This window comes from Chionomys nivalis, chromosome 21 (assembly GCF_950005125.1).
Source record: "Chionomys nivalis chromosome 21, mChiNiv1.1, whole genome shotgun sequence".
NCBI classification, from domain to species: Eukaryota; Metazoa; Chordata; class Mammalia; order Rodentia; family Cricetidae; genus Chionomys; species Chionomys nivalis.
Window position 1 is genome coordinate 43,600,616 of NC_080106.1, and position 11,290 is coordinate 43,611,905.

Sequence of the window (11,290 nt, forward strand, 5' to 3'; positions counted from 1 at the left end):
ATCCTCCTTTCTCTGACTCCCGAGTGCTGGGATTAAAGGTGTGTGCCACCACTGCCCAGCTGACATGATACCTTTTATTCTGGAGTTTTAGATTGGTTCCAATGTAGTGGGCACTTGTCTTTTTGCTTTCTTAAAATAAACTAGTAGATTTAAGTTTTATCTAATTTCTTATGGCGGTAATAACTCTTCATGCTGATAACTACTCTTCTCCCTCACTCCAACTAATATACCGATAACACTGGCTTAGGCGTGATGTCATTAATATGTGAGACCAATGTGTTACCAGGATATAGATGAAATGAATTCCTTTGAAAGTTCATTTATTATTGTCCTAGATTAATTTGTGTTGCTATGATAAAAATATACCTTGGCAAAAAGCAACTTAGGGTAGCATTCCAGTTTGCAGTCCATTGTAGCTAGGATTTCAAGGTGGCAGAAAAATCAGGCTGCTGCACATCACTTCCACGTCAAGAACAGATAGGGATGAATGCACGCATGCTTGCCAGTGCTCAGCTAACTCTCCAGTGTGCCCTGACTAAAGACTGCTGCTTACCATGGGCTGGCCCCACACGGATAATTCCTCTTTGAGTCCATTCCTAGGAGATTCCAGATTATGTCAAGTTGACAATTAAAGCTGACCATCCAATGATCTAAAGACATAAATATTTATAGAACAATCAAATACTGAGATGGTAGAATCAGTAAAAAAATAAAAACAAAAACAAAAAACCAAAGGATAAAAAACCAAGTATAGCCAGAAACACATACAGGAGACATGGGGCACCAGGCTGGAAGCCCTTTGTCACCTGTTCAGGTAGGGAAGCATCCTACATTTAGAATCATTCTGAATGTCTACCAAATCACGGTATTTGGAAGCACAGCACCCACCATACTGAAGATCACTATGTGGTCAATGGCCATGTGAAAGATTATGAAGTCAGTGAGCTCAGTTATGTCTGTTATCAAGAAAGGCCACAGCATGTGGGTTAAAAGGAGGGAAGAGCTGGGTAAGACTCTAATGCCAGCTTCCAATGAGAAGACAATGTTTTTATGATAAAAGGGAGTAAAGGATGTATTGATGCTAGAAAGTTTCAACTAACTGGTGGATTGAGAAGATTCATAGGGATATGGGGTCAGGGGGATGAGAAACAGAGATGGGAAGGATCTGAAAGCAAACACAAGGCTCCTTTAAGGGTAGGGGAAAGAATTGTATCAGTTGTGAATGGTCCAGTCTTGGACTTTGACTCCTCCTCTGCATCCTTATCAAGTCCCATGATATGTGATGTCTCTAATGTATCCTGATGACATCAACCCATAATCACCTTTGCCTATCTTTCGCTTAGTGACTCCATGTTCAGGGTTTAATGGTCAATGTGCATGTCATTCTCTATGAAGTGTTTCTGACTTCAATCCAGGTCAACCTGATTAATACTTCTTTGGACTCTCTCTGTTTATAGTAATTACTTAGATCAGAGTACCTACAACATTGCATTCACTTCTTCATGTGACTCTTTTTCTTGTATATTAAAATTTTTGTATGCTCTGAGAAGTCAATTCATCTTTGTATATGCCTGGCACAAAATTTTCATTTAGATTAATGGCCAATTGTGTAAATGAATGTGAGGAGAAAGCTATAAAAATAATAAACAGAGGAATCCAAAGAGTCTCATAAATTTAATAACATGGTCAAACAGGCACTGTTTGTCTCACCTGAGCTCATACTTAAATCACGAGGCCAACATTTCTCCTTGTGTCTGCAGAGATAAGCAACTGCCAAAGCAGAAGGAGATAAAAGCAAAGCAAAATATGGAAAAAAAAATCTTCACTGACAAATTCATTGTTAAAGATGGAAGAACAGCCTGAGTAACCCTACTGGCACAGGCTGAAGGCGAAAGCAAAACAGTCTTGACCACCGTATTTTTTGTTTCTTAACATTAGAAATTTTCAAACTGAAAATGGCTCTCAGACATTTGAGTTTTGAAGTCCAAAAGTCCACTGAGCACACAGTCCTGTTTGACAGGAGGGGAGCAGAAGCTGTTTGTCTTGAGGTCACGGGAAGCCCTGAAGAATTACCTCAGTGCAGTCTGCTTCTCTGCCTCTTTCACCTGTCTGCCTTCCCACTTTGAAGTTCCATTTCAGACCAGAGGGACTTTCCCAGGTGCAGGCCTTGGCAATGGCAGTTCCCAAGGCCATCAGAGCTCTGTATTCCAGCATCAATCACACAAGAAGGTTATTGGCGTCTGGACACTTTCTCATTAAAAAACACTCAAGAGAAATATCCTTAGTGGATGCGAGTCCAAGCTGGCAGTGAGAGTCTTGAAGCAAACAACCTGCTTCCAACAGCCCCATTGAGAATTTTGGTCTTACTGAGACCTACTTAGGGTACACCAAAACCTAAGGATGGATTTGCTGGAGCTGCTGAAACTCTGCAGGGCCTCCTGCCCCCAGGCAGTCTTATCAGGATGTCTTCAGGAACAGGACTCAAAACTTAACTCCTTGGAAAGCTATCAAACTTCTAGACCACTTCTAGACCACTGTCAACATTTACTTTTCAGGACCTAATCCATGTATAATTCACATATGGCTGAGACAAAAAAAAAGAAGGAAAGGTACATTTATTCAGTTTATAGACAAGCATATTAAATAACACCAAGTGCCATAAAATATGTTAAGAATATACTATAAAGATGGCTATTACCTAGTCTCTTCTCTCAAGAGCTTATCAACAGTGGTGGGAAGGAACAGGTAATAATAAAACATAAATGAGGGAAAAATGAGAGCTATAGAGTTAGAATGTAGGACTCCCATCTGTCTGAGGACAAAATGATGAAGAGGGAACATTCCCATAAGCTCAGGAGAATTTGATATGGATGCCCAACGGAAAGAAAGATCTGAAAACCCAAAACACATCTAAAAATTCAATCAGAGGAGTGGGTAGTAGCTGCCCACAGGAGCACACACACGTGGCTCACTGGTAGCTGGGCCAGTGGAGCTGCCCACAGGAGCACACACAAGTGGCTCACCAGTAGCTGGGCCACTGAAGAAAATGCCTCACATCTATCAATTATTCATTTCTAAATCATCAGAGATGGCGGAGGTGGGGTGGGGTAGGCCTTTGAGCCTCTCCTCCTTCCAGGCTAGGATGTGGATGACCAGATCTTGTTCAGGTAATTGCAGCTGCCACGAATTAAGGAGTGTAGCAACCATATCATGTCTGGAAGTCAGTGCTCCAGGCCTCTCTTCAGCTCCTAAACTCTCTTTCTTTCTGCTGGGGTAGTCTCTGCGCTGTGAGGCAGGTATGGTGATGCCCCTCTTGCTAGACACCCACAAGTCATCTATTCTCTGCACTCTGACCAGTTGGGAGTCTCAGTATGAGTCTCGCTGTCAACTGCTACAAAAGAGGCCTCCAGAGCAACACTGACATATGGCATAAACCTGTCCTTAAAGGTGATTGGCAGGCACCACACATTCATTTCATACAATAGCAATGATTTATCACTCTTAGCCATGAGTGTACCAGATGTGAATTATCTCCCATGGACTAGACATAATAGCCAGTCAAAAAGCAGTTGGTTGGCCTCACTGAAACCCAAAGAAAAGGCATAAAAATAGGACAGAATAAATGAATTAATATGGGTGAGAAATAGACAAGAGAAGATCATGGGATGAATATAATAAGTGCATGAATGAAAATGTTATAATGAAACAATAATCATGTATAACTTATATTAGATATGATAATTAAATATACACAAATTTTAACATAAATTTTTAAGATATATTAAAAGTGGCATAGAGTGACCCTACAGGCTCGAAACAACAGACCCCTCGCTGCTCTTTTTGATATATTATGGGGATCGAGGTTGGAAAGAAGGAAAGAACAAAGGGAGAGTATCAAGTACATTCTGGAAGGCGTGGAGTTCAACAGAAAGCCAGGAAGAAAATGGGGGAAAGAGCAACGCAGGATTATTTTTAACACCAATTTCAGGCCTCCTATTTATGCACACACACGTGCAAGCACACTGTGAGCACAATACACATAGGTTCACACAGTGCACTCACACCAAACTCAGACCTCCATACACAAGTGCATGCATACTGTGAGCATAACACACATAGGTTCACATACTACACTCACTCTAACTTCAGGCCTCCGTACACATGCACACACATGTGCATGTTTTCATATGAACATATACACATACAGATTCACACAGCACACTCACACCAAACTCAGGCCTCCACACATAAACACACATACACACACGTGGCTGCTCACCTGTCAACATACATACAATAGATTCACATACTACATTTACATACACCAATATAACTTTAAAAATTAAAAATACGTGTGTGTTGATATTCTCTGCTTTCCCTCAGCCACTGCCATCTTTTTCTTATACAGTGGCTTGAATTCCTGACATTTCTAGCAGGAAGCTATAAACAGGACAGCGTTATATAAACTGCAGAAAGGTGGAAGTATCAAGGGAGTGAAACATTCTTTTGACAGCAATACAAGGTATGATGAATTGTTGCTTGGCTTCTCTCTCTGCTTTCAGGCAGGGACAAAGCTTAAAAAGTAAATGCAGGGCATCACAGCTCTTCTCCGAAGATGAGCTGTTTGGGTGACATTACTTCCTAGTTGTCAAATCTCTTTATGTCAACGTGGAACAAACTGACAGAATCACTTAATCCATCTAATTCAAGCACTCAGAATTGAACTGTGCAACATGAAGGCACCTTGAACTGCAAGATTCTGTGTCTTCAGCCCGGTGGGACTGATGTTGGGAGAGCGTGTGTAGTTGCATGTTCTTATGAGATCATGTGGTGACATTTCAGCCACTGATAGTTGGTGTCACAATTAGAAAAACAGATCCTTTTACGAGATCTTTTGGCAACAGTGTGTGATATTCTGGGGCAATGTTTAGTCTTTTCTTTGTAGGAGAATATATTTTCTAAATGTAAGAAAAATCTTTCATGCCAAGTAGAAAAAGAGATTTGGAGAATATCTGGTAGTTTGGAAGTTCCAAAACCAACTAGAAATGGATGTACATGTGTGTGTGTGTGTGTGTTAAGACTTAACAATAATACAATACTACTTCATGGTTCCTAGTTATCTACAGATGAAAATGAAGTGTAGCTCTTTGTCCTACATTTACAGAAGAGAAAATAACCCTCGACAAACCATTGGAGACTAACTTCCTGTCTGGAACACCAAGGACATTGAGGTGCATGCAAACACAGAGGTACTGTTGATAGAGAAAATCTGAGCTGGAGAAAGCAATATCCTGACAAACTGCATGCTGGGTAGCCATAGTAAAAGTTTGGAAGATTGACTATCCTTTTAAAGATTTTCTAATACTTGCTTCATCAAGAAGCAATGGCCTATGAAAAAGTCTTTGTGACTGATTTATATGTAAACAAAACAAATGTAGTCTGGGTTAAACAATTGTGTTAAGTACAAATACTATATTAATTTTGATAGTATTTTATTTTTAGATGGCGTTTTATCAAGTGGATAAACATTAATTCAAACTTAATATGATGGCCATTGGGCAATTCGTAACTAATTAATTAATCTAATAAGTACTTTATGAACTCTTTGATGCTGGACACACAAGTGAAGAAATCATTCAGAAGTGCACACCTCAAAGTCAGGAGATGTGGTCAGCAATGAAAAATGTCAAATATATGTTTTAGAGGATGATAAATGACGTGAATGGAGAGTCCTGGAAAGGTGTCAGAACTTTGTGTGAACTGAAACAATGGGAGCTTCTAGCAGTTTTCTGAAGAGTAGGGAGAACAATGCTATTAAAACCCATGGCGGTGCAAGACAGCCAATGGTGGATACACAAGGAAGACTGTGCAGGCAGAGGGGACAGTGAGCTCAAATGCCCAGAGGCAGGGGCTTTACAAACAAGTGTGAGTTATCTGACTTACATTTGAGTAACTCTAAAGGGGTGAGAACAAGCCAAAGGAAGAGGATGCAGAGCAAAGTTAGATGGTTTAATAATTTAACAGTGACTTTGTGTAAAACCAGAAAGGCAAAGGAACATACTGTAAGCCTGTCAGGAGACAGGAGATAGAGCTATCTGTGGTTTTCACACAAAGCATGCGAAGGAAGGAAGCTGTGCCTGAGAGGGAGATAGAAATGGAAACTGTGAGAACAAGAACATGTTCAGAAGGAAGTTCAAATTTTAGGTGTTGGTAGGTGGAAGTCACTTAAATGATCTAAAGTAGACAAAAGAATCCAGGGAGAGAAACATCATTTTGAACCCAGAGATTTAAAGATTTAAAACATGTTATTGAAAGTAATTAAATGGACCTGTAGCCCACATCAGTGACCTCTGCAGGCCCAGGCCCAGGCCTGCAACCTCCATGGGACCAGGCCCAAGCCAGCAACCTCTGCGGGACTAGGCCCAAGCCAGTGACCTCCTCCAGAGCAGGCCTTAACCAGCAACCTTCAAGGGATCAGGTCCAAGCCAGTGACCACCACCAGCACAGGCCTGAGCCAGTGACTTCTGCAGGAGCAGGTACAAGGGAGCAACCTCCATGGGAGCAGGCCCACGCCAGCCACCTCCAGGGAAGCAGGCCCGAACAACCTCCGGGATTGCAGAGCAACCCCCAGGATCGCCAAGCAACCTTCTGAATGCTGAGTGACCTCTGAGGTGACTGGAACCATGGCCCTCACTACACCAAAAGGAACAACCATCTGAGCCTTGGATCTACTGATACCTGGAAGAGTGATTGCCTGAGACATGGCCCAAATGACATCAATCAGAGGAAAAGATGGGTAGACTAGGTAAGAACACACTCAACACCACAATAGCAATATAACACCAACAAAAACTAGTGGCTCTACAATAGCAAGACTTGAACACCCCAACATAGATGGAGCAGAAGAAAATGACCTGAAAAGTAACTTTAGAAATTGTTTGAGGCCCTTAAAGAGGAAATGAAACATTCTCTCAAAGAAATGAGGAAAAGATAAACAAAAAATTGGAAGAAATCAACAAATCCCTTAGAGAAAACCAAGAAAAAGCAATCAAACAAATAAGAGAAACAATTCAAGTCTTGAAAACTGAAAGAGAGACAATAAAGAAAACACAAACTGAGGGAGTTCTGAAAATGGAAAATATGATAAAATGATCAGGAACCACAAATGCAAGCATAAACAACAGAATAGAAGATATGGAATAAAGAATCTCAAGCACTAAAGATACAGTAGATAAAATAGACTCATTGGTCAAAGAAAACATTAACTCTAACAAAAACTTAACAACAAAGTATCCAGGAAATATGGGACAACATGAAAAGACCAATCCTAAGAATAACATGGATAGAAGGAGAACTCAAAAGCACAGAAAATATATTTAACAAAATTATAGAAGGAAACTTTAACAACCTAATGAAAGATGTGCCTATGAAGATACAAGAAACTTATAGAACACCAAACAGACTAGATTAAAAAAAAATCCTCTCACAACATAACTGCTAAGGAAATAGAAACAGTCATCAGAAGTCTCCTACTTAAAATAAGCCCAGGGCCAGATGGTTTTTGCACAGAATTCTACAAGATTTTCAAAGAAGAACTAATACCAATACTCCTCAAAGTGTTCCACACAATAGAAACAGAAGGAACATTTCAAAACTCTTTTTACAGGCTACAATTATGCTGATACCCAAACCACATAAAGTCATTACTAAGAAAGAGATTTACAGACCAGTATCTCTCATGAACATTGATGCAAAAATACTCAATAAAATACTGGCAACCTGAATCCAATAATACATCAGAAAAGTCATCTACCATGATCAAGTTGGCTTCATCCCAAAGATGCAGAGATGGTTGAACATACAAAAATCTGTCAGTGTAATCAATCCACCATATAAACAATGATCATCTCATTAGATGCTGAAAAGGCCTTTGACAAAATACAACATCCCTTCATGATAAATGTCTTGGAGAGAGCAGGGATACAAGGAACGCAAAGGTAGTTGGCTTGGGATCTCCAGGCATTCCTGGTTCTGTTCCTCCCTTCTCAGCATGGGAGCAGTGAGATTTCAGATGTGTCCTGCATTGCTCGGCCTAGGTGGACAAATCAGGCTGTCATGCTTTGGTGGCATGCACTTTATCCACTGAGTCACTTGCCTAGCCCCTCCCTAGGTTTTAACTCCTTCCCCGCCTTCACATTTTAATGTATACCACTCATTTCTTTTTATCCCCCTTTCTCTGAGTTTAATCTTTCTGTCTGCAGATCCTTGATGACCATCCTATCATCTTTTGGTTTTTCCATGAGACTCATTGGCAGCTTTTCTCTGCAGGTTTTTCTCTTTCATGTGCAACAAACATTTTTTTGTTTTTCACCCTTGATCTTTGCACTCAGCAGGCACTATGTGACAAAAAACAGTACCCATTCTGTCTTTAGCGCTACCTTCTAGTTTTTCAATACAATTCCCCTTTCCATCTGTGCCACTCACTTTCTTATCTTACAGCTAGGCAAAAAGATAGACTCCTGGAAAATCCATGCAAATCGCTTTTATTACCAGAAAAAGTAGAGACTTGGTATTTGTCTGTTCCATGCGATATTGCAGAAAAATAAATTTTTAAGATATCATTTCAGTTTTGCAAGCATGTACATAAGAAAAGTAAACAACTTACAGATATGTCCATGAGAACATAGTTGAAGAAAACTGCCAACAACACCACCCAACGAATGAACATTATTAGATTTTCTTCACACATAGAATAGTCAATTTCTATTGCAGATCTCGAGTTAGCAGTGTGAGCTAAGCTTTCAGAAGTTGCCTGGCCCTTGGCTAAAACCAGTTTGCAGGTATTAACGGTTCCCTGGGAAAGTCCAGAGCTAAAAGCCATCTTCTCAGTAGCTTTAATCCAAGCCTGTACCTTGGAGCAGCAGAGGTGAATCAGGTCCAGTGGTTCTCAGCCTGTGAGTCTTGACCCTTTAGGGAGTTACAGATCAGATATCCTGCACATCAGATTCATAACAGTAGCAATACCACAGCTATGAAGTAGCAATGAAGTAATTTTATGGTTGGGATGGTTGGTCACCACAACATGAGAATCTGTATTAAAGGGTTGCGGCGTTAGGAATGTTGAGAACCACTGATGTAGTCTTTGGTAAAAGGTCTTGCATGAAAATGTATTTCTTTGACAATATAATTTTTTTCCTTTGAAGTGTGTGTGTGTATGTGTGTGTGTGTGGTGGGTATGTTTGTGTAGTGTGTGGGGGGGTAGTGTGTGTGTGTGTGTGTGTATGGGTGAGTGTGTACCTGAGTGTGGGTGCCTGTGGAGCACACAGGAACCTAGCTTTGCTCCTCTGTAAGAGCACTGAATTCTCTTAACCACCCTTAACCAATGAGCTGCCTCTCTAGTTCCCAAAAACAAAAATTTAAAGTGTAGTTTATCATGATTCTTTAGGCATCCAGGAGAGGGTAGCATAACCCATTTCAAAGAGTAAATATAAATGATGGTGGTTATTTCATTACCTTAAGCACCATTATCAGATTCCATTGGAGTTAATTAGATTATAATAAATAATAACATGGTAAGGATTCAATTCATGTTTTCATTATTGATAAGACATATTATGAATGGTGAGGACATTGCCTTGATCCTGGAGCCGTCAAGGCCTCTCTTTAATAAGGATAATCCCCAAAACATACTTGTATTAATTGTACGGCCATATATAAAACTAATTTAAGGATTGTTAGGTTCTCCTGATTTGACAGCTTTTTCAATAGTGTTGAACTAATTAAGAAATATTGAGCTTATCAAACAACCTAATTACTACTAGGATTCCGGTTTCATAAGATGAAAGGAGGCTCTTTGTAAGTACCCAGGGACTTCTAGAAAACCGAGACATCATTGAAGTATAAAAATTATCTCCAAAAGATATGTTCTGAATATAGAATCTGATCCTAACAGGCTAACATCAAAAGAGAGCTACAGAGGAGACTGGATGTTTGACTAAGAGGTAAGCATAAGTACCTGGGAAAAACATGGCTGTAGACTGCCTATTAATCACAATGTCAAATGATGTCTCAGGAGAGATATGGCTAAACTAATTTAGATGTAAGAGATCTTACCTCTTTCAGAAATAATTTCTGCTTCTGTTCCTTTGAAAGAGAATTACAAAGCAAAGAGAATGCATCCAAAGCAATTCTGGTCTCCGAGGCTTGGAAATCTACACAGGTTAGAGAAGCATCTTTATTGTTTCTGGTTCAGAGAAACTAAGGTCCAACACCAATTTGTCATTTTTGCAGAGAGAATACACCAAATTCTGATGCTGTACTAATTTGATCTGTGGCATGGGGTGCCCCACAACCTTTCGTCCTTCTGCACGAGCACATCAGACCCGCTGCAGAACTCTCCAGCATGTTGTCCCGGACGCTTCCTTTTATGAGCTGTAATTTTAAGTAAAGTCTATTTTCCCCAGAACTTAATTAACTTTGTAGGCTCACTCAGCTCCATCCTAGTCTATGACTGCTTTCTGTATTTTGGAACAATCAGATTGTTTTCCTTAGGGGGAAAAAGTCCTTCTGTTTGTCAAAAACAAAACAAATAAACAAACAAAACTACCAAACAAACAAACACAAACACCCCTGCATATATAGTTGTATTTGTCTGACATTATTTTTCACACCGAATCTTTCCCCATCCACCTTAGTTGTGAACTTTAGCTCAGATACTCTATTTTGCTTCCTAGAAGGAAATGCAAAGCAGGTAAGGAACTCTGTGATGTACACACCACTTTGGCGGGTGACAGAAGCTGTGACCATCACTCTACAGCCCCTCTTTCCTTGTCACGTTTACACATGCAGAAACAAATGTTCACTAGTAGATACCAAGGCATAGTCACCCCAACATTTTAGAGTTAAATTATGCTTTGACTAAGTTGGAAGTTTTCTGTGCTATGTAGAAACAATCTATGAAATCAAAGATAATCTATTAATTAAGCCTACTATGAAGGTCAAGATTAAACTTAGGATCCCGGTTTTGGGGGTGAGGGAATAGGGACAATGAATTTGAGGGACCAAAATCTTTCCATTTTAGATAGCATTCTAAAAACAATGTCACAAAATCTCAGTCATCCATTCCAAATGCATATCAGAAAGTGCATATCCAATAGACAAGGCCCAGTTTTATAATTAACTTTACACACAGGATAGCCTGCTTTGCCAGAGAATTAATACAGAAAACCTAACATTTCTCAGTTACTACATTTCTGTTGAAGGGTCTGCTTCAGGCAAGAACTGGCCTTGG